Genomic DNA, 22,544 nt, shown 5'->3' with positions numbered 1-22,544 from the left:
TAAGTACTACCCTCCTGAAGTAGCCACCACTTGATTACTTTACCACTTCTATGGGAGATTTTCTCACCCAACACATAATCAACGGGGTGCCTCTGTTAGTATCAATAATAAAGCTTCAAGCAGGCCTCACTGCAGGTAATAGAATCCACCCGTAAGGGTTGAAGACTAAAAAGTTTATAAATATAAATCACACATGGACCTGCAAAACAGATTGAAAAGCTTAGAATTGGGAAACCATATAAATAATGGATTCCACTGTACTAGCACTATTGAAAATCCTTGAGGTTACCTATTTCTGACGTCCACAAGCTGTCTGTTGCAATAATAGATTGATTAGAGATTCCAGTGCCTGTAACTAATAAAATAAATAAAACCTAGATTTAAATTTAAATTTAAAACCAAGGCGAAAGCTATCAGAATAATATTGCATAGCCAAATACACTTTTTACCTTAAAATCGGGTATATGGTACTTCCCTTCGGTCGTTATTCAGACAAGGAAAGTATTCAGACAGGGAAAAAGACTTCTCATTCGAGAGAGTCCCTTGTTCAGTTGGCAACTCCTACCACACCGTCAAGCCACTTGTCATCTGTGAAAGATATGTGAGCCATAAGCATTATTACTTTCAGTCACGGTTAGAGACTTTCTCTCCTAATCTAAAGAGATACATAATCCCATCTTCTTTTCCTAATCTGATTATAGCCTACAATTAGATGATTATACGTTCTCATTCTGACGCTGAGGGTAATTAGTGCTTATAATCCTAAATTTCATCTTTACTCAAAACACTTAAAAGGTGTATACTGTCTCTTTGTAAGGCTCTAAAGAATTAAAGCCATCAGCATATGGTTAGCTGTATATGCATTTATCAGCTAACTCAGGCTTAAGTATGTACAAATATGAGCTCACTCTCGCTTTTAGTATATAATCAATAGGAGCCCTCTCTGGGTTTGAACTAAGAAGTTGACATCCCTCAAGGAACCTTATATATGGGGACCCTATCCATACCGCTCCCTATTATGTTACTATGGTTAGCGGTACTCTAAACTTGCTAGTACCTTTACCACCGCTATATAGATTTAAGGCACCCTATTTGACCTCTCTTAACCTACCATTTCGGTTTTCGAGATGAAATTGCATTTCTGGAGTTTGCGGTACTCTAAGCATACTGATACCATTACCGCTACTCCATAAATAAAAACTCCCAATTTAAACAAATCTAACCTTCCGATTCAGAACTCAAAAGGGAAAAGAGATCATCACATCTCCTTACCTACAAAAGCTGATGTCTCTACGGGGCAATATTCGCTGTGTCCCATCAAACATGGCCTTACACAAATGGTGCTACTTTATATCGGTGGAAGCCGATCATGTGACTTAGTCACATCATGATTCCTGCAAACACTGCGGGTGCCATCTTGTAGTAGAATCTCAGTACTCTCCTACTGACCCTCATTATGTTACTCTAGTTAGCGGTACACTGACCTTGCTAATACCTTTACCCCCGCTACTATATAAATAAGAACTCCCTATTTAGACACTCCTATACTGCCAATTCAGAACTCAGAAGGGAAAAAGGGCTCCTTACCTCTCCTTACCAGGTGACGTCTCTACAGGACAATATCCACTGTGTTCAAACATGGCATTACGTAAACAACACTACTTTATACTGGAAGATGCCAATCATGTGACTAAATCACATTATGATTCCTACAACCACCGCGGGTGCCATCTTGTAGTAAAATCTCACTACTCTCCATTCTATAAAGAACCATAGAGTACCCTATTTGAGCATCATCCAATTGTTGCTATTGCCTCCAATTCATAGATATTATATAATAAATGCGATGCAGTAACCCTATGATTTTTTAAACAAACAAATTATAATAAACTAAATCTCCCTAAAATATTCAACTAAAAGACACTATATCAAGCTATCAGTGTAATTAACGAATAAATCTATCCATTAAAAAATAAGCAATTAATGCATGTATATTAAAGAGCTAGAATAACATACAGAATCCCCCTCAGAATGGGCGGATACCTCACATGGACTAATATTAGAATGCCACCTATAATTATACTAAAAAGTCAGAAACAGATTATTAGTCAAAAAACGGGACACCACATGTATATCTAAGAAACAAGTGGTTAATTAACACTCCGTAGACGGTCCCATTCTTCTCTGGAGTTTAGACTGTTGCGAACTATATTCAATTTGGAAATTTACCATTGTTCCCTTGCCTTTCGTTTCAGATTAACGTCACATCCTCTCCTACCAATGGTGATTTTTTCCAAAATAAACCATTGAATATCCTGTTCTTTATGGCCTAGTTCCTCAAAATGGGCCACTAAGGGGGCATTCATTTTTTAGTCCTTCTGGCTGATTTATGTTCATATATTCTCATGCGAAGCTCTCTACTTAGTCACTTCTACATAGCCCAATCCACAGGGGCAAGTTAGTAGATACACAGCATTCTTGCCACAACAATTGTTCAGTGTCTTAGATGACAATACCAATCCATTTTGGCTTATTTCTTTAATCTGTATGCATTGTGCATGATCCACATCTAGAATTACCTTTGGCCACAGTATTATCCAACGTTCTTTGCATATTGCGTGCTTCCCCTCTATATGTGTGAACAAGTTCATTCCTCAAATTCCTATTTCTCTTAAAGGCAAATAGAGGTTTCTCAAGTTTAATGGTCTCTTTATCATTGAGGATTTGCCAATTTCTATTTATCACATTTTAAATGTTCTTACTGACATTTGAGAACTGGCTAACAAATACAATCCTATTCATTTCCTTATCTTTTTTCCTTCCAGTTTTATTGGTCATAGAGTCCCTATAATAAAATCTGGCTCACTTAAAAGAATGTGAAATCAGCCTCTTCTGGTAGCCTCTATCTTTCAGTTTCCCCTTTAAAACCTATGAATGCTTATTAAAATCATCAAGGCTAGAACAGTTTCTCCGAAGCCGGAGAAACTGACTAAAGGGAATGTTGTCTCTTTGAGATTTGGGGTGAAAACTTGAATAGTGAAGCAGTGTGTTTTTATTCATTGGCTTTGTATATAGTTCCACCGCCAAATGCCCATCCCTTTCCTTGATCGAAATATCAATTAAGTCTACTTTGGTCTTAGTGTACTGAGAAGTAAATTTCAAATTTGGGTCACCTAAATTTAGCCAGCTAAGAAAGTCATCCAACTTATCTGTCTCCCCTTCCCAGATGAAAAGAATATTGTCAATGTAGAGGTACCAGCCAGCTACATTTTCGGAAAAGAGGGGCCAATTCATTTTATATGTGCTGTCTTTCGAACTCCCCCACATATAGACATGCCAGACTTGGGGCGCATGTAGCCCCCATGCTAGTCCCCTTTTTTTGTCTGAATAATTGGTCCTTAAAAAGAAAAATGTTATTTTTCAAAATCATAGAGGTACATTCAATTACAAAATCCTTATTGACCCCCTCCAGATTCAAATCCCACTTCTATGGTGTTCTCTTGAGGGATGTTCATATAAAGAGACTCAATGTCAAGGGTCCCCAGACACTGAGTCTCTCTGTTAAAGGGTTTCCCCTCTAAAAGTGAAATAATATAAGAAGAATCTCTAACGTAAGATTTCAAACCACTAACTATGGACCTCAAAAAGCAGTCAATATACTTTCTTAAAGGTTCCAACACAGAGTCAATACTGCACACTATAGGCCTCATTGGTGGATCCATACTGTTTTTTTTTTTTTGGTTTGTTTTTTTTGGAAAACCTTTATTCTTGAAAACATGGCCACAGCTATTTAGCCGACATCCCGGAGGTTCGGCAGCTTTGAGAAAGCAGAACAAAGAAACGTCCACAGTGCATAGAGGAGAAGCAAAAAAGGTTCTATTTTAAATAAACACAAACTCACACAAAACCCCAGCAAGGCGAAGGACACTGAATACCACTGGTGATTGCCCCTCAGGGGAGAGCAGACCCCCCTCGTCTAACAGTCACAACACTGTGTTAAGAGGAAAAAGGGGGGAAAAGCAGAGGCCCAAAAAGTCAATTAACAATCAGATACATATACAAAAGCTGGAAAGAATGTTAAGGAGAGAGCTGTTCATCGGGGGGATCCAAATCAGGGGCAAGACATATGCCCCCCCTATACTGGTTCCACCTCCCCCAAATGGCATGCCACTTCCGGGGGCGCCCTCTAGCACAATATACTGTCTTTTCCCTCAGCATACTCCAGTCCATGTTTTCTTTCCACGCAGTCAATGTGGGGGGACCCGCTGAGCCCCACAGGCGCGCGATGTCTCGCATAGCCACCATATTACCCAGTGTCAACCTCTGGGTCTGTCCCTCATCGTGATCGGTAGGCCCCCAAACATTCAGGAGACAGCACCGCGCCTCCGGCTGCATAACAATGCCCGTCACCTCCCCCATCACCGTATGGACTCTCCTCCAGAATTCCATGATAACGCCACACTCCCAAATGATATGCATAAAGGTGCCCACCATACCGCAGCCCCTCCTACATAAACCCTCCTCAGAGAACCCCATATGAACCAGCCTAGGCCCCGTGACATAGGTTCTGTGGAGTATTTTGAGCTGCACCAGCCTCAGTCGTGATGGGATCGCGACCTCCTTAGGAGAGGAGACCGCAGACTGCCAATCCTCGTCATCCAGTTCGAGCCCGTCCCTAGTCCACTGGTCCCTCAGCCCCAACAGCAGGTCCGCCCGAACATTTATCAATTTCTTATATATGAGAGAAATCGTACTCTCCGGCATATGGCCGTCGAGGATCCGATCCTCCAATGGAGAGGACTCAGGCACCTTCTCACCGTCTACGAGAACTGATCGCAGGGCATGACGCACTTGAACATAGCGGAAGAACTCGGATTTCCCCAACTCATACTCCTGCTGCAGCTCTTCAAAGGACTTCACCCTCCCCTTAATCAGCAAATCTCCAACCCTGGAGATTCCAATCAAGTCCCATTTATCAAAACCTTTCGTATGCCAGAGCCTCCCCAATTTTTCAGATTCAAACAACGGGGTAGCTAGGGTGAGCCTATCCTTCCAGCCCAACGAGTCAGTCGCCAACCTCCACACGCGCACCGCCACCCCAGTGGGCCCCGTGAGGGACGAGTCCAGCGCCCGAGAGTACAACGCTCTATGATAATTACCGCCGCGCAGCAACCATCGGTCCATGGCATAGCCGGGGCTTAGAGCCGGACCATAGAAACCATGATTAATCGCGCTCAACTGGGTGGCCCAATAATAGCGTCGAATGTCCAGAAGCGCAATACCCCCGTCGTACCACGGAAGCGTCAACTTAGCAATCGCTATGCGCGGCCTTCCATCCCACAACAACGATCGTTGGAGGCTTTCAACCTCCCGAAAGTAACTGGCCGGTACCCAATCAAGGGTATTCTGCAAGGCATAGAGGAACCGGGGGAGAGACATCATTTTAAACAAGGCGGCGCGCCCAACGAGGGAGAGCGGCAGCTTCCGCCAGCCCGCAACATCCCGCCGCAAGCGCGCCAGTGGGGGGAGCAGGTTTCTCTCATACCGCAGGGTGGAGTCAGTGGAGATAAAAATCCCCAGGTACACAAAGCCCTGCTGGGCGATCTGGATCGAACACGTTCGCGGGACAGGCGGAACCTCGCCGCTCAGAACATACAAATACGATTTACTCCAATTGATGACGAGACCCGAGTTCCTGCCAAAGGACGTCAGAACGTCACAAACCACTATAAGCGAGTTCTTGGGCGAGGCGAGATATAACAGGATGTCATCGGCATAGAGCGATATACGGTCCTCGTGCTCGGGCGACCACCTAAGTCCACGTATATCCGGATGCCAGCGTATCCACGCCGCCAGCGGCTCGAGGGCAAGGGCGAACAACAAAGGCGACAAGGGGCACCCCTGCCGAGTTCCCCTCCCAAGCTGGAACGGAGTCGACGCCCGCCCGTTTACCACAACACTCGCAAGGGGACCCTCATACAGCAACCTCACCCAGCTCAAAAAACCAGGGCCAAAGCCGAACTTGGCAAGCACTGCCCACAGATATGCCCATTCCACCGTATCAAAAGCCATCGCGGCATCGAGAGATGCCACAATAGCTGGTTCTCGGATCGTGCCCGCCCTGGCAATCAATCCATGGAGGCGCCGAAGGTTCAACGCAGTGTTACGGTGCGGGATAAAGCCGGATTGGTCCGGATGGATCAAGTCTCCGAGCACCCTGACCAAGCGGCCTGCCAGAATTTTAGCCAGAATTTTCGGCTCAGCATTAAGGAGTGATATTGGCCGATAGGAGGAACACTTATCTCGGGGTTTACCCTCCTTGTGTATTACAACAATCGTCGCCAGTCTCTGGTCCAACGGTAGGGACCCACCCCCCCGCGCCTCCACAAACATGGCGCGCAGGTGAGGGGCAACCCTATCCGGGAACAGCTTATACAAGTCAATCGGCAAACCATTAGGGCCTGAGGCCTTACCCGAGTTCAGCGCACGGATGGCACCCGCCACCTCATCGACTGTTATGTCTCCATCGAGGTCGTCCCTATCTACGTCAGACAGGCAGGGCAGATCGATGTCCCGCAGGAGGTCAAGCGAGTCCTCGGTCGGCCTATCCGAAACTGAGGCATAAACCATACGGAAATAATCCGAAAAACACTGTACTATCCCCTCAGGATCAACAACTACCTCTCCCCCCTCTCTCGTCAGTTCCGGCACCACTCTATTAACCCGTTCTTTTTTGTCCAGCCAAGCTAGGAACTTCCCGGCCTTATCCCCAACATCATACAAGCGGCCCTGCTGTTCCCTACTGAGGGTCTTGGCGGCATTCGTCACCAGGTCCTTATATTCGGCTTGCTTCAGGCTCAGCTCATGCAGTGAGGCCTCTGTAACCTCCTCCTCCAGGGCCACCTCTAAAGCCGCGATCTCCTCCTCAACCTGCATAACCTCGCCATCTCTCCGCCGCTTGGCTGCCACTACCAAGGAGAGGGCTTCTCCCCTCAGCACGGTCTTAAATGCTTCCCACAACGACACGGCCGAGTCAACGGACCCCTGGTTGTCCTTAAAAAAGTGATCAACTGTCTTCAACAGCGCACTGCGCATCTTGGGGTCCCGAAAGTACCAGGGGTTAATAGGAGCAACCCTGCCCCCTCCCTCGCGCCCGACATCCAGCCGGACCCACACTGGCGAATGATCCGATATGCCCCGCGCCATATGCCTGGCCTCAGATACCAATGAGGCATGCGCAGCCAGGGTGAGCAGGTAATCAATCCTAGAGAGGCTACCATGCGCCCCGGAGTGGAAGGTGTATTGGCTCTGTGTGGGGTGCCGGAGCCTCCAGCAGTCTACCAGGCTGAGTGTGTCTAGAAAATCTGGAAGCCACTTCTGAGCCCCCCCGGTATCCCTGGGCGGGTACCTATCCAGCAGCCCAGAGCCGACAGCATTGAAATCACCCCCCACCACTAGCATACCCTCCGGGAGGTCCAACAAGGCCCTACCCAGATCTGTAAACGTGGAGGCCTGCAGGGCTGGAGGGACATAGACCGAAACCAAAACCAAAGTTCTTCCTTCCCACCTCCCCGCCACCGCCACAAACCTCCCACTATCATCAACAATGGTGGAGTTCACCTCAAACGGTAGTGAAGCTCTAACTATAATGCCCACACCCCTGGATCCAGAGGAGAATCCCGAGTGAGCTAGGAATTTGTAACCTTTCCTATTAAGAGCATGGCAAGTATTACCTTTAAGGTGTGTCTCCTGCAGTAGGACGATATCCGGCAAAGACCGTTTCAAGAACTGCAGGACTATCCCCCGCTTAATGCGATCCCCCAAACCATTAACATTCCAGCTAAGAACATTTAAACCCCTACCCCCCATCCCCACACCACAAGAGACCCACCCCACACCCGAAGAGCCACCATGGAAAAATCCTGACAATGATTACTGCGCCTTGCAAAAACAAACCCCCCAACAACAAACCCAAAATCCCAACTATCCCCCCCACCCTGCACCCCTGCTGCAGCTTACAAAGCCCCCCCAACTTGCAGTGTGCCTGTCGCCCTACCAAAACCCAAATCTACAAAAAGTACCCTGAGGGAGGAAAGAGCTCCCATCGTCCTCCCGCAACCCTCCGTATTGTACTGCAATCAGTTCAAGTCATCATCCGGAACCAAATCAAGTCAGTCCGGCTCCAAAGGCATCAACCCTGCCCATCCCGGCCACTGTCCCCGTCTGCGGCGGCATCCTCACCAGTCCGTCGTCGGGGCAAAGCGTCCAGCCATTCACCGGCCATAGCAGGCGACTCAAAGAAGAAAGTTCGGTCTTCATACACCACCCGTAATCTGGCAGGGAAAAGCATGGCATACTTCAGGTCCCTCTCCTGAAGCCGTCTCTTCACCCCCAGGAAGCTCAGCCTTTGCTTTTGCACCAGCTGGGTGAAGTCAGGATAGAAACTCACCGACGCGTTCTGAAAAGGGACCGGGCCCGTCACCCGAGATGCTTGCAGGATAGCGTCCCGATCTCGGAAGTGAAAGAGCCTGGCGACAATCGGTCTCGGTGGAGCTCCCACCTTGGGCCTCCCACCCGGCACTCTGTGAGCTCGCTCAACTGCGAAGAACTTCCCAAGGCCCTTAGGCTTCAGATGGTTAAGCACCAAGTCCTCCACGAGAAGGCCCACAGAAACCTCGTCCGAGGACTCCGGGACCCCGATAATGCGCACGTTGTTGCGCCTGGCCCGGCTCTCAAAGTCCTCGAGCCTACGGGCGGAGAGGTCACTCTCGGCCCGCAGCTTACGAACCTCAGTCTGAAGTTCCGAGACATCGTCAGCGAGGCCCGTGGTCTTGAGATCAAGGGTTTTTACCCGTTCATTAGTTTTGCCCAAGTCCGCGCGGATCAGGTTAACGTCCACCAAGATGGTATCCACTTTGTGCGCCAGGGCATCAAACTGTCTCCCAATCGAGGCCTGCATCCCTTCGAGCGCGCCCATGACGTCCTGCAACGAGAGCTCCGAGGCCGGGGGTGAGGCAGTCTTCTGTCCATCCAGCGACTGGCTCGATCCACCAGGCGACCCCTTCTGCTGGGCATACCGATCCATATTATTAGCTTGAGTATAGGCTCCCCGCCTGGTAGCCTTGGGTTTCAGCCGATCCACCTCAGCTTTACCCGACGTGTCTGGCTCCAAGCAGTCCGGTGCAAAAAGACGGCCCTCTCTCAGGTAGAGGGAGCAGGAGAAGTCAGATCTGCAATAGCCAGCCAGGGTAGGGCGCAGAGCGTCCAGAGGATAATAAAGCAGCCGAAAGCACTCCCGGGCCAAGGCAGACAAAGGGCGAGAAAGTGAAAGTGAAAGGACGGGATCCTCCGTCCGACAGTTCACACCTCGCCTGGCCGCTGTTGTTCAATTAGAGGTCGGGCATCCTGCCAACGCCAGCCCCTGGCATCCCTCGGAGACAGGCCTCAATCTTCCGCCGTGCACAACTCCGGTTCCCGGTGGGCGATCCGAACTCGGGCGGCATCAATCGCCTCCATAACGTGTCATCTGCAAGATGCCGTGCATATAATACAGGATTGAAGACAGGATAGTCGACGGAGGGCGCGTGGGTCTCGGGAGCTCAAAGCTCACGCGGCCATCTTGGTCCGGCGCTAGGCTCCTCCTCCCCATACTGTTTTTAAGTATTTTAGGTAGGCCATAAAGTGCCGGAATTTTGGGTTCAGTGTTATTAAGAAATCTAAATTCTTCCTCACAAATCCACCCAATCTCTCTGACTTCAGTCAGGAGTCTGAGGCAGACATTGGATAATAAAGTCAGATAGTTACTCTCTGTGGTTTCATAGTGTTTTTCCACCATTTACATTTTAAACATTCTACTTTCATAATCCTGTGTGTCAAAAATAACAACCCCTCCGCCCTTGTCAGCGGGTTTGATAGTTACACTATGATCATCCTTGAGAGACTGAATAGCCTCTCTTCCTGCTTTACTAATATTGTGAGAGTGGAATTGATAAGTCTCGGACAGGACATGTTGTACACTACTTTCAACCACTTTCTCAAAAATCCCTAGATTTTTCCCTACTTGAGCCAAAGAAGGTGTACACAAGGACTTGGGCTTCAAACCAAAATATTAATGGAATCTCGTGGCAGGCGTCCCTCAAAAAATCTCTGTAATTGTACTTTCCTGAAGAAAGAGCGAAGATCCTTCTCCAGTTGGAACTTATTAACCTGTGAGGAAGGAACTTAACTAAAACCCTTACCTAACATCTCTATTTCCAACCTATTGAGGTCCCTGCTCGATAGGTTTATTACTGGTGCTCGGTCTGACGCCAGTACCTCTGGTTTCTCGTGCTCATATATTCTTGAGGTGGAGGTCCCAGTGTCTGTTGGCCCCCCCCTGAGATTCCATTGTACCTCTGTCCCCTTTTCGGTTTCTGCTATAAAAAAAATAGTCTTTTATATTGCTTCTACCATTATTCTCTTCTCTAGTTGTACTTTCCTCTTCACTACTTGACTCAGAGGTATCTGAGAAAGTCACCTGTTTCCTTCCCCCTCTGTTGTAGATAGGTCTATTGGTTGGTCTCTCCCACTTTTGCTCGTTTCTTTGTTGATAGTAATTTTCTTTGAGATAAGGGTAAGTAGATTCATAATTAAACCTTCCTATTTCCTTCTTTAATTTATTCGTCTTTTTATTGATGAGATAGTCTCTATAGACATCTCTATTAATATCCTCAATTTTCTTTTTAGCCTCTTGGAAAGCTGTATTATCTCTCACTTCGGCTTCAAGTTTCTCAATAGCTGCCTTTTCTATGATAATCAATTCTAGGGCCGTTTCTATGATGAGGAGCATCCAGTCTCAGCTGCATCTATTCAAGATCTGTGTCCAAGTTTCTAGAAATGTCCTATTCTCCACGAACAGACCAGGTTCATTACGAACCTGTAGCCCAATAGTTTTAGTGCCCAACTTGACATACTCAATCACGAAGTCGGCATGGGCTTCTGTGCGAATTAATTTCTTCTTTAGGTTCACCAGTTTGCCCCAGTTTTCACCTCTGCTAGTAACAACCTTCATTTTATTTCCATTTTTGGCATTTATAATTCTGTTATACTGGTCTTTGCTAAACCCAAAGGCTTTGAATTGATCCATATATTCACAAAATCTAAAGATACCCTACACAGGAAACTCTCCAGCCTACAGAGGTTGTACCAATATATCTAAAAAACGAGAGGGGCCCTTTAGACACCAAAGAGGTGGGACACCAACAAGACCAAGGTCAAATAAAGAAATCCTCTTTGGCATAATCAATCAATCAATTTACATACACCCGTATCACCAAAATATAAACAAACATAAAATGAAAAAAAACGTTAAAAAATGATTAAGAATATCATTACTCTCAAAGGAGCCAAATTTATTAAGCCAGTATTTTCTGTATATTCGTTATTATAAAAACATAACACTGTTAATTAAAAGCTTAGGCATGAACAAATACAATATAAAAAACAACAATTAGTTGTATCATAAGAAACATATAACAACGCAAATAATACAGTGTACATAAATAAATATAACTTCATTAAAAAGACCATAACACAGTGGGAGAACAGATCAGACAGAATATCATGTCATTAAATCGGCACTAGTCTGTGTTGGATCATTTGTTTCATGTCGAATCATTAGTGTCTTTGACTCACAAATGTCCCAAAGATCTAGTGTTCTAAGAAATAACAAAGCTTCGACGCATTTTGGTGGGTATTATGGTATCACAGCCACCTTCTTAAGGAAAAAGATATCTCCTACCCACAGTTTGTTCACTATACAATATACAAAACAAAAAATATATAAATTACACATAGCCACTGACTCAAAAATCAAACAAAACATTTATATCCTGGTGATACATTCAACAATCATACCTTAATCAAAACCATTATTTTTCTATTAAAAACATACAATGTTTATAATAATCCCCGGTTGGACTACCCATCCTGGGTTATCAATAAAGGCTAGGAATGTCAGAAAGGTTACATACAAATTATATACTCCCAACCTTCCTCTGTAGAGGTATCATAGATACAAAGTAAAGGAGAGATATAAGTGCTACCCTCCTGAAGTAGCCCCCACATGATTACTTTACCACATCTATAGGAGATTTACTCACCGACACAAAATCAACGGGGTGCCTCTTTTAGTATCACTGAAAAAGCTTCAAGCAGGCTTCACTGCAGGTAATAGAATCCATCCGTAAGGGTTGAAGACTAAAACGTTTATAAATGTAAATCACACATGGACGTGCAAAACAGATTGAAAAGCTTAGAATTGGGAAACCATATAAATAATGGATTCCACTGTACTAGCACAATTGAAAATCCTTAAAGCATTTGTACATGCCTAACCTTTTAACAAACAGTGTCATGATTTTATAATAACAATTATACAGAGGATACTGGCTAAATAAATTTGGCTCCTTTGAGAGTAAAGATATTCTTAATTATTTTTTATCTTTTTTTCATTTTATGTTTGTTCATATTTTGGTGATACGGGTGTATGTAAATTGAGTGATTGATTGTGCCACAGAGGATTTCTTTATTTGACCTTGATAACATAATAATGTGCCAAACGTGGTGCAGGTCAGTCAAATGTTCAAAAGGTGCAACGTAGTGTCCCAAATTCGTTTTTCAGTTGTCCTTAAAATGGAATTTCCCATAGAAAATGTTTCTTCAATAGTCCTTGCATAACTCACTCCTCTGAACGAATAATCACCATTTTCTTTATGTCGGGGTAGCCTTTTGCTCATTCGATGCCTTCTCTTGGTGTTGTGAAACTCCATACAACTGTATGGAAACGTAAGAAAAAATGTGTGACTAGGGTGCACATCAGAGTTATGTATATATTGGTAAAAGTGTTCTAAAAGTGGACTGCACATGCGCAGAAGAATATACACATGCATTATGGGCTTCTTTATGGGCCCTTGTGTCACATTTGGGCCTCCGGTGCGTCACATTTTGTGACGCACCAGCAACGTAAAAAATGAGCCATGTGGCGTCATATTTACAAAGTGACGCATCTAGGTAGCCGCGTCACTTTGTAAACCCCTGCGCCACATTATATATGTCGGTACAAAAGGGGGTGGTGATGGACGGAGCATCAGAACCAATCAAACACTCACACCCAGTCAAAAGACCTGGGTTTGATCCATCACCGTTCTTTAGCCCACTCTGCCACCCCAGTTCAGACATGGCCATATGCAAATCAGTCTGACCCTGTGCCTCATGGCAACAGTCCAGCTCGAACTGCCAAGCAATGCCTTCCCTGGACCGGAAACAAGCTTCCTAGGACCGGTTTCTGGCATTTCAGCCGTCTTCAGCCAGGCTTGCTTGAATCCAGTGGCAAAGTGAGCAAGGGACTCACGTCTGAGCATACCCTGCCAACTTATGGCGAACAAAGCGGTACAAAAGGGGGTGGTGATGGACGGAGCATCAGAACCAATCAAACACTCACACCCAGTCAACAGATCTGGGTTTGATCCATCACCGTTCTTTAGCCCACTCCGCCACCCCAGTTCAGACATGGCCATATGCAAATCAGTCTGACCCTGTGCCTCATGGGAACAGTCCAGCCCGAACTGCCAAGCCATGCCTTCCATGGACCGGAAACAAGCTTCCTAGGAACGGTTTCTGGCATTTCAGCCGTCTTCAGCCAGGCTTGCTTGAATCCAGTGGCAAAGTGAGCAAGGGACTCACGTCTGAGCATACCCTGCCAACTTATGGCGAACAAGGCGGTACAAAAGGGGGTGGTGATGGACGGAGCATCAGAACCAAATAAACACTCGCACCCAGTCAACAGATCTGGGTTCGATCCATCACCGTTCTTTAGCCCACTCTGCCACCCCAGTTCAGATCCAGGGAAGGCATGGCTTGGCAGTTCGGGCTGGACTGTTCCCATGAGGCACAAGGTCAGACTGATTTGCATATGGCCATGTTTGAACTGGGGTGGCACAGTGGGCTAAAAAACGGTGATGGATCAAACCCAGATCTTTTGACTGGGTGTGAGTGTTTGATTGGTTCTGATGCTCAGTCCATCACCACCCCCTTTTGTACCGCTTTGTTCGCCATAAGTTGGCAGGGTATGCTCAGATGTTGAGTCCCTTGCTCACTTTGCCACTGGATACAAGCAAGCCTGGCTGAAGACGGCTGAAATGCCAGAATCCGGTCCTAGGAAGCTTGTTTCTGGTCCAGGGAAGGCATGGCTTGGCAGTTCGGGCTGGACTGTTCCCATGAGGCACAGGGTCAGACTGATTTGCATATGGCCATGTTTGAACTGGGGTGGCAGAGTTGGCTAAAAAACGGTGATGGATCAAACCCAGATCTTTTGACTGGGTGTGAGTGTTTGATTGGTTCTGATGCTCAGTCCATCACCACCCCCTTTTGTACCGCTTTGTTTGCCATAAGTTGGCAGGGTATGCTCAGACGTTGAGTCCCTTGCTCACTTTGCCACTGGATTCAAGCAAGCCTGGCTGAAGACGGCTGAAATGCCAGAAACCGGTCCTAGGAAGCTTGTTTCCGGTCCAGGGAAGGCATGGCTTGGCAGTTCGGGCTGGACTGTTCCCATGAGGCACAGGGTCAGACTGATTTGCATATGGCCATGTTTGAACTGGGGTGGCAGAGTGGGCTAATAAACGGTGATGGATCAAACCTAGATCTTTTGACTGGGTGTGAGTGTTTGATTGGTTCTGATGCTCAGTCCATCACCACCCCCTTTTGTACCGCTTTGTTCGCCATAAGTTGGCAGGGTATGCTCAGACGTTGAGTCCCTTGCTCACTTTGCCACTGGATTCAAGCAAGCCTGGCTGAAGACGGCTGAAATGCCAGAAACCGGTCCTAGGAAGCTTGTTTCCGGTCCAGGGAAGGCATGGCTTGGCAGTTCGGGCTGGACTGTTCCCATGAGGCACAGGGTCAGACTGATTTGCATATGGCCATGTTTGAACTGGGGTGGCAGAGTGGGCTAAAAACGGTGATGGATCAAACACAGATCTTTTGACTGGGTGTGAGTGTTTGATTGGTTCTGATGCTCCGTCCATCACCACCCCCTTTTGTACCGCTTTGTTCGCCATAAGTTGGCAGGGTATGCTCAGACGTTGAGTCCCTTGCTCACTTTGCCACTGGATTCAAGCAAGCCTGGCTGAAGACGGCTGAAATGCCAGAAACCGGTCCTAGGAAGCTTGTTTCCGGTCCAGGGAAGGCATGGCTTGGCAGTTCGGGCTGGACTGTTCCCATGAGGCACTGGGTCAGACTGATTTGCATATGGCCATGTTTGAACTGGGGTGGCAGAGTGGGCTAAAAAACGGTGATGGATCAAACCCAGATCTTTTGACTGGGTGCTCGAAACGCGTCTTATCTGCCTGCGTCAGGCAGGTAAGATGTTTATTATGCTCTCACTCCGTGACGCGTTTCGAGCACCCTGTGCCCTTGTTCACACATAAAGAACAGAATCCGCCATAACATTTTTAAATGCTGGGTATCCACCCTCCTGTGTCACATGACAAATGCAATGGAAGAAACAGTTTGCTAAAAGCCCATAGCGCGTTAAACAGTACTTTCAATGTTATCCTATTAAGAAGAAGAAATTCATGGCATCGCAGGTTTACATTTGTACATTTACGTAATATTAAATATGATACATGTGGGCAGTATGGTATAGCTGTACATTTTAGAAGCATCTACAATATACGTTAAAATGCAATCATGCATAAAATTTCGTATACAAAGATATTATAAAACTTAAAATCAATGAATCTTTTAAAATCATTAATGCGCCGTATTGTAGTTGAACGAATACCCACATCCAGATGATCTAGTGAGTTTCCAAATTTTTAACCCGCATCAAACCGTGGCTTCCATTATGGCAGCGTTCTGTCAATGATACTTCATCTCGAGCCTCACATGGTATAATCATTTGAAAATACCAAGGTCACATAGTTGCTCTCGTTTCAATCTAGCAGCATAAATGCTTGCATAGACCATGTCACTCTGTATTTCATTCTAATTGGTTCTGTTCTGTATATAATCATTCGCAGTACACAAATATTACCTTGCTTTGATTTGTTATTGCGATTAGTGCCTAAAACATGAATTAAAGTGCTTCCGTGCCTAGCAGCTCATTGTAATAGCTAAACATGTGTTATTTATATAAAGTGCTAAATGCTCCTAAAATACTAATCTAAAAACCGTGCTAGTACTGTACTAAAAAATGGACCTAAAAAACCACCCATATAAAAATCTTTTTTTGACACCAAACATCTAAAGTGGTAGCGGCTAAAAACAGTGACAGTGATTTTCTGTAGGACCTTTAGTCGAAGGTACAGCCCGAACGGCTGAACAGAATTACTTGAAATTTGGCAAAGAGGTAGTCCTCAGGTCAGGCATGTGCCTTTTGCATATATGGTGTCAATCTGTTCAGTAGTTCCTGAGAAAATTGCAGTTAAAAGTACATAAATATCTATAGGCGCGCACCGTGCGCGCACCATAACGTGCGCGAGCGTAATTCTGATTGGTTACATGTCAGTCAACATTCGAATCGGTCGAAATCAGGAAGTGTCAGCCGCCATTTTGTGTGTTTTGTGTGTGACAGTGAAAAAGAAAGGTGGAGAACGTGAAAAGGGGGCAGGGTAGAGAGTTCCTGACCCCCTAGCCTTTGTCAGGGGGTCCCTGAAGGACCCCGAAGGGTGAAAAAAACATTTTATTTTTTTTTCAAAAAATCGCGGGTTGCGCGCACGGTGAAAAACCTTAAAAAAACAAAACATTTTAAACGAGCCATTCCATATTACAGGATACAGTCAATCTATAACTATATACATAGGTAGCTTATTGTAAAATAAATATATAAAAAATATAATAAAACATACATAACTTAGCATTTAAAAAACCTTACAAATTCACTTAAAAAACCATAGGTTTCACACACGTTATAGTTAGGAATTAGCATTTAAAAAACCTAACCTTGCAAATTCACTTAAAAAACCATAGGTTTCACACATGTTATAGTTAGCTGGACATTTCACTCGTAAAAAAACATTGAAATTCCTCCGTTATAGTTAGTTCAGATAACTATAACTCGCGCGACTGCCACTCTATCACAAGGATGATGTCATCAGTGATGTCATGAGTGATGCCACTGACCATTTCATGAGTGATGTAATATGTGACGTCATCAGCAGTGGATTGCGGGCGCGCGAGTTATAGTTATCTGAACTAACTATAACGGGGCAATATATATAAACATAACTCCATGTGTAACATGTTTATAAATCACTGCATAGTTTTCATATAGGTTATTTGATTTAATGCTTATGGTTCACTGTTTTATTCATCTATCACAATATGTAAATATTATTATAATTATTGTATCTGCAAGTGCTTCACTATTGAAATATTGAGGAAAAAATAAAATAATTTGTTTTTAATAAAAAAACAAAAACAAATAAATTAGCTTAAAGTACAGCAACACTTGTTAGTCTGAGTTTGTACAATATAACTTAACATCTCGATATATCACCTTCCTTATACATGTATGCCCTTTTTATGTAGTTATGCATCTATATATTTATTACTTTACTCTTAATGTAGAAAAAGAAAAAAAAGGGAAAAGAAGAAAAAACTGCTTTGACTCTCTCCAATGCAGTGCACGACTCTGTCTCACCCTTGCCTCTCTCCATATATCCTCTACCTCCACCCTAACTCATCCGTAACCTCAGTCTACTAATATGGTCTCCAAAATAAACCATTCTAGGCTCTTCCCCACTCTATCCCTCCTTGGCTTACTCAAAACCTCATTTTACTACTATGATCTCCCAAGCAACCTGTAGTCTGGTGACGGAGTGCCCCGGGAATTCCAGTATGATGCGGATGATGGATCCAACAAGGAACACTCTAGCACTCTAGCAGTCCGCAAAGGCTGTCATGTGGTACCAAGGAGTGTGGGGACGTCTTTAGAGAAGGGACCAATCCTGAAGGAGAAGCCCATATTTTAAGGGGAAGTATCGGGACCGTTGGGAGCTGAACAGCGGAGACACCGGATCATTCATGCCAGAAGGGAGAAGACGAAGACCGTAATAACACAGAGACAGTGGCTGGTGGGGAAGAAAGAGAACCTGCTTTGGGTGAGGAAGCCACAAGGAGTGACTAGATTACTGCGTTAAGGTCTATTTGTTCGAAGGAGCAGGCGGACGCTGTGGCACCATATACTGCAGCCCAGGACCGGCATGGCCTCAGGCAAGTCCTGTTGGATAATGCATGCTCCATAAGGAGTTGGTGGGAGGGACTTGTGTCCACCAAGAAGTAACTAAGAGTTCTCCTCACTAGAGACAAACTACACGGATGTGTATGTTTTTCCACATATACTGAATGACAGCAATTTTCTCACTATACTGAGCATGACTGGTGACAGCGCGATGGTAGAGGAGCCAGCTAATTTCTCATCTTCCCACTGATCCCTGTCCTGTACTTTATCTTTGAGAGCAACTGTACGCCTACTCTCCTAAGCAAAAAGAGACGGGGAGGGCCAGAGTCGAACTCCGAGACTGTCTAAATACCGGGAAGAAGAGGAAGGGTAGCATTGAAAGCAAAAACATTCCTTGGCGACAGCGATCTACCTTAACCATTGAGACACTTATAAAAAAAAGAAATAAGTAAGAACCTGGATCCAGACTCCGGCGTGTCTGTGGAGGCAAGGGGTAGGATTACACAACCCTTTCTAAATTCTTCCCTCATTAATCCCTCCTTTGACTTATCCCAAACCTCATTTTTCTACTATGATTGCCCTAATCCCTTTCTCGAGACTCTTCCCTCCTCCATTTCTCATTTTACTCATCCCAAGCCTCATCTTTCTACTATGATCTCCCCAAAAAACCACTTTCTCGACTCTTTCCTCTTCTAGCCCTCCATTATCCTATTTAATCCAAATAACAGACTTGCATATCCACCGCTCAAATAACAAATATTTCCCTATAATACTCCACCACTAATCCTTTTTGGGTTCCGGAGTAGCATGCCACTTGCTGAAAAGTGCTTTGAAGGCTCGTCAGGGTTAGTAAGCGCTATATAAATACAATTACACTACAAGTACACCCTTTTGCCTGTACAAACTACCTGAGTATAAACTAATATGATTATACTTAGGCCAGACCTAGGCTGGAAGGGTAGAGAGGTATGTTGGGTGTGGATACATCCTACCGATTCAAATCTCTGACTACTAAAGGTATCCCACCCAATGTACTTAGGGCTCAGCGCTAAACTCTTGTGGCGTTACCCGCTCAGCACGGGAAAAGGAAGCAATTCCTTTTTGTTTAGTAACCCTCACACACCCTAGTGGTGTCATGCTTCATCATCGGGTTTGCCCTGACTCCTATAGGTCAGGGTGGGCTCAACCATATTCCAGGGAGCACTTTGGAGAGATAGGCCAGGAGATCTAAAGATAAAAATCCTCCTTCGTCTCCAGGTATCCCTTTATTTGATTACGACCCACACAGTGAGACTATGGTGTGTCTGGATGTGGAGGCCCTTTGCATTAGCATTCGACAGGAAGAAAGCCTCTGCATGATCCAGAAGATACTCCACACACAGGACTGGTCCTGGGAGGCCCCTATCAGATGGGTCATAGAACTCATGTGCATTGCCCTCACTGAAAAGTACTTTAGGTTTGAGGACCAACTCTACAAGTACATGGGACATCCATGGGCAGTACCTTTGCCCCAAGTATTGCCTGTCTATATATATATGAGCCAGCTGGAGGATTACCATATCTGGACCACCAACCCATTTTGGGGCAATATCCACAGCTGGCTCAGATATATAGATGACATTATCATCATATGGCATGGTGATGAAGAAAGCACATTAGCATTTGGAACATGGATTAGCAATCTGAATCCCTTCCTAAAGTTCACAATGACAACCAATAATAAGATGGTGTCATTTTTGGACATCAATATCATAGTCAGGAATGGGGAATTGGAAAGTACATTGTACACAAAGCCTACTGTTTGCAACAGTTTGCTACATTTTGGTAGTGCACATCTCAGGTCACTGAGAGAGAACCTCCCCATTGGGCAGTACCTGAGAATACGTAGAAACTGCACAGACCATGTAAGTTTCAACAAAGAAGCAGACAAACTCTTTGTCCACATAAGAACGAAAGCGTACCCAAAAAAAGTTATTGAGCAGGCGCAAAAAAGATCACGTAACACACCGCAAGTGGCCCTGCTTGAAACTAACATGTAAAAGGATACTGTGGCAATGATTTGTCACTACATATAACTCGTCATCGAATGCCATAAAGAAAATAATCACCAACAAATGGCATATTCTAACCTCTAATAAACTGACTTTTGAGAAACCCATGTTCTCATTCAAGCACAATAAAAGTACTAGGAACTCCCTGATACATACAGACAGCTGGAGACAGAAACAAAGCACCCAACTTACACTATGGAGCCAACCACAGGTGAAGGGCCATTAATCTTGTGGCTCATGCGTGGTATGTTGCTACACAACTCACATCACCACTATCGACCTGGGCCTCACACGTCAGTGGGAGCAAAGGGACCATAATAATTGCAATACCACTAATGTAATATACGTGATCACATGCCCCTGTAATTCCAAATACATTGGGATGACACTAGAAAGGTGAAAGTACGGATCAGTGAGCATAGGAGCATGATTAGATGGTCAATCACTGCTACCAAACTCACTGCCCGCCTCGTAGAAATGGGGTACACTGATAAAGACTTGGAATGGAAAATCATTGAAGACTGTTGGAGAAAGAACAGAGGTGGGTCTATAGATTGCATACACATATTCAGGGGCATAACAATTCCATCTCCTGGAACCGTCTAAATCAACACAGATAGAGGTGTTGGTGAAATACTTTATACATTAACCTCATTATTTCCCAGGATGGACCCATGGCCTTCCTTCTCCCCCGCTGCCTCCTGTGGCAGAGTTGAGTTTCTCTGTACTACTCCTCTGTTGAATCATATCCTACCAAAAAACACCTTTAGAATGCCCCTCCACATTATAAAATGCAGCGCCAATAGTAGTATGGAGATTGCGATCATTGTATGATTACATTACACTAGTGACGTCCTCACACTTACAGGTGAGGCTTAAACACCTCTACATATATATACACCTTTGGCCAAGCAATATGGAATAATTCTGTGCTCCTAAATAATTTTGAGAGTGTGAGAAGGTGGGTTGGTATATGCTGTCCACTAATTAAAGTGGGCACCTTGGGATTCTGTGAGAGGAGATCAGGGAGTGGATCACTCTCTTCCTCCTGTCCGTTATCAGTAGCCATGAGCAATCCCACCCCTGCCACCAATGTAAGAAGGTGGGTTGGTATATGCTGTCCACTAATTAAAGTGGGCACCTTGTACCAGGCCACAAGACCCTTATGACGTATGAGGTCAAAGATAACCTTATTGAAAGCTATTCTAGTGGTAGCTATGGAGAGCAGCCTTCAGGCTTAATCTTGAAGGAATGTAAAGCAGCTTGTTTTACCAGAATATCACCTCCTAAATGATTAAAAGAAAGGAGAACCACACAGAGTTTATATAAAAATGTGTATTTATTAATATAACACTCTCTACTAGTCTCTATATGAGACTAGGGCACAAAGCACACAATACTGAATCAATAGAACATTCGTAAATAGCAAAATACATAGCGGGCTCCTGGGAGAGACCGAACCATATACAAAAAAAATGGTATAACAACAACAACTTAACTAGACACAGTGCCTAGACCACTTCGAATCGCTGGAACACCAAGGAACCACCCAGAGGAGTGGCACAGGGAGCCCACGGAGGACAGGTGCAGTGAGGAAACACAGACGCTTGCACCGTACAACTCTATGGGAAAGTCGCGGTTGGAAATTTACAAGTTAAGGACACTTCTAAGAGGACTTCGGGCAAACCCTTTGGAACTTAGGAGTTTCTAAGGCCAACCCACCAGTGAGTACCAAAGTACCCGCGTTACCTATCCCAGAGAAGCCGGGTGCATAGGGGTCAAGTGGTGTCGGAAACCTTCGTCGTTTTCAATGGAGAGCTGCAAAGAAGTTCTGCTGCCAGAAGGGCAAAGAATGTCCGGTGGAATCAAAGCCTGGATTCAAGATGAGAAGAACCTGAAAGCAGAGGGGACAGAGTCTGGGTCACTTCAGGTGACTAGGGGCTCAGTAGTCAAATGCCCACCGATGTCGAGTGCTTCAGGAGTGAAGAAGTGCTGCTTGACTCTGCAGCCATGGGGACCAGGAGACGTCAAGGATGACCAGAGTTTTGGAGGTGAGCTTTCCCACAAAGGATGTCGAGAGCTGAGGGGTCGATGTCCGACTGGAGCACCAACAAGCCTTGGCAAATGCAACCCATGCGGTCAGAGACAACAGGTTACGGTGAGGACCAGAAAGGTCCAGGGGACTCTCCAAGCAATGGAGAGTCAGGGCACGTCTAAAGCAACTATGTAAGCCCAAGAATTAACAAGGTGACCCTCGCCAGAACCCACAGGCCAAT

This window comes from Triturus cristatus, chromosome 12 (genome assembly GCF_964204655.1).
Source record: "Triturus cristatus chromosome 12, aTriCri1.1, whole genome shotgun sequence".
Classification (NCBI taxonomy): domain Eukaryota; kingdom Metazoa; phylum Chordata; class Amphibia; order Caudata; family Salamandridae; genus Triturus; species Triturus cristatus.
The sequence above is the reverse complement of the archived record's forward strand: the minus strand, read 5'-3'. Positions refer to the sequence as shown.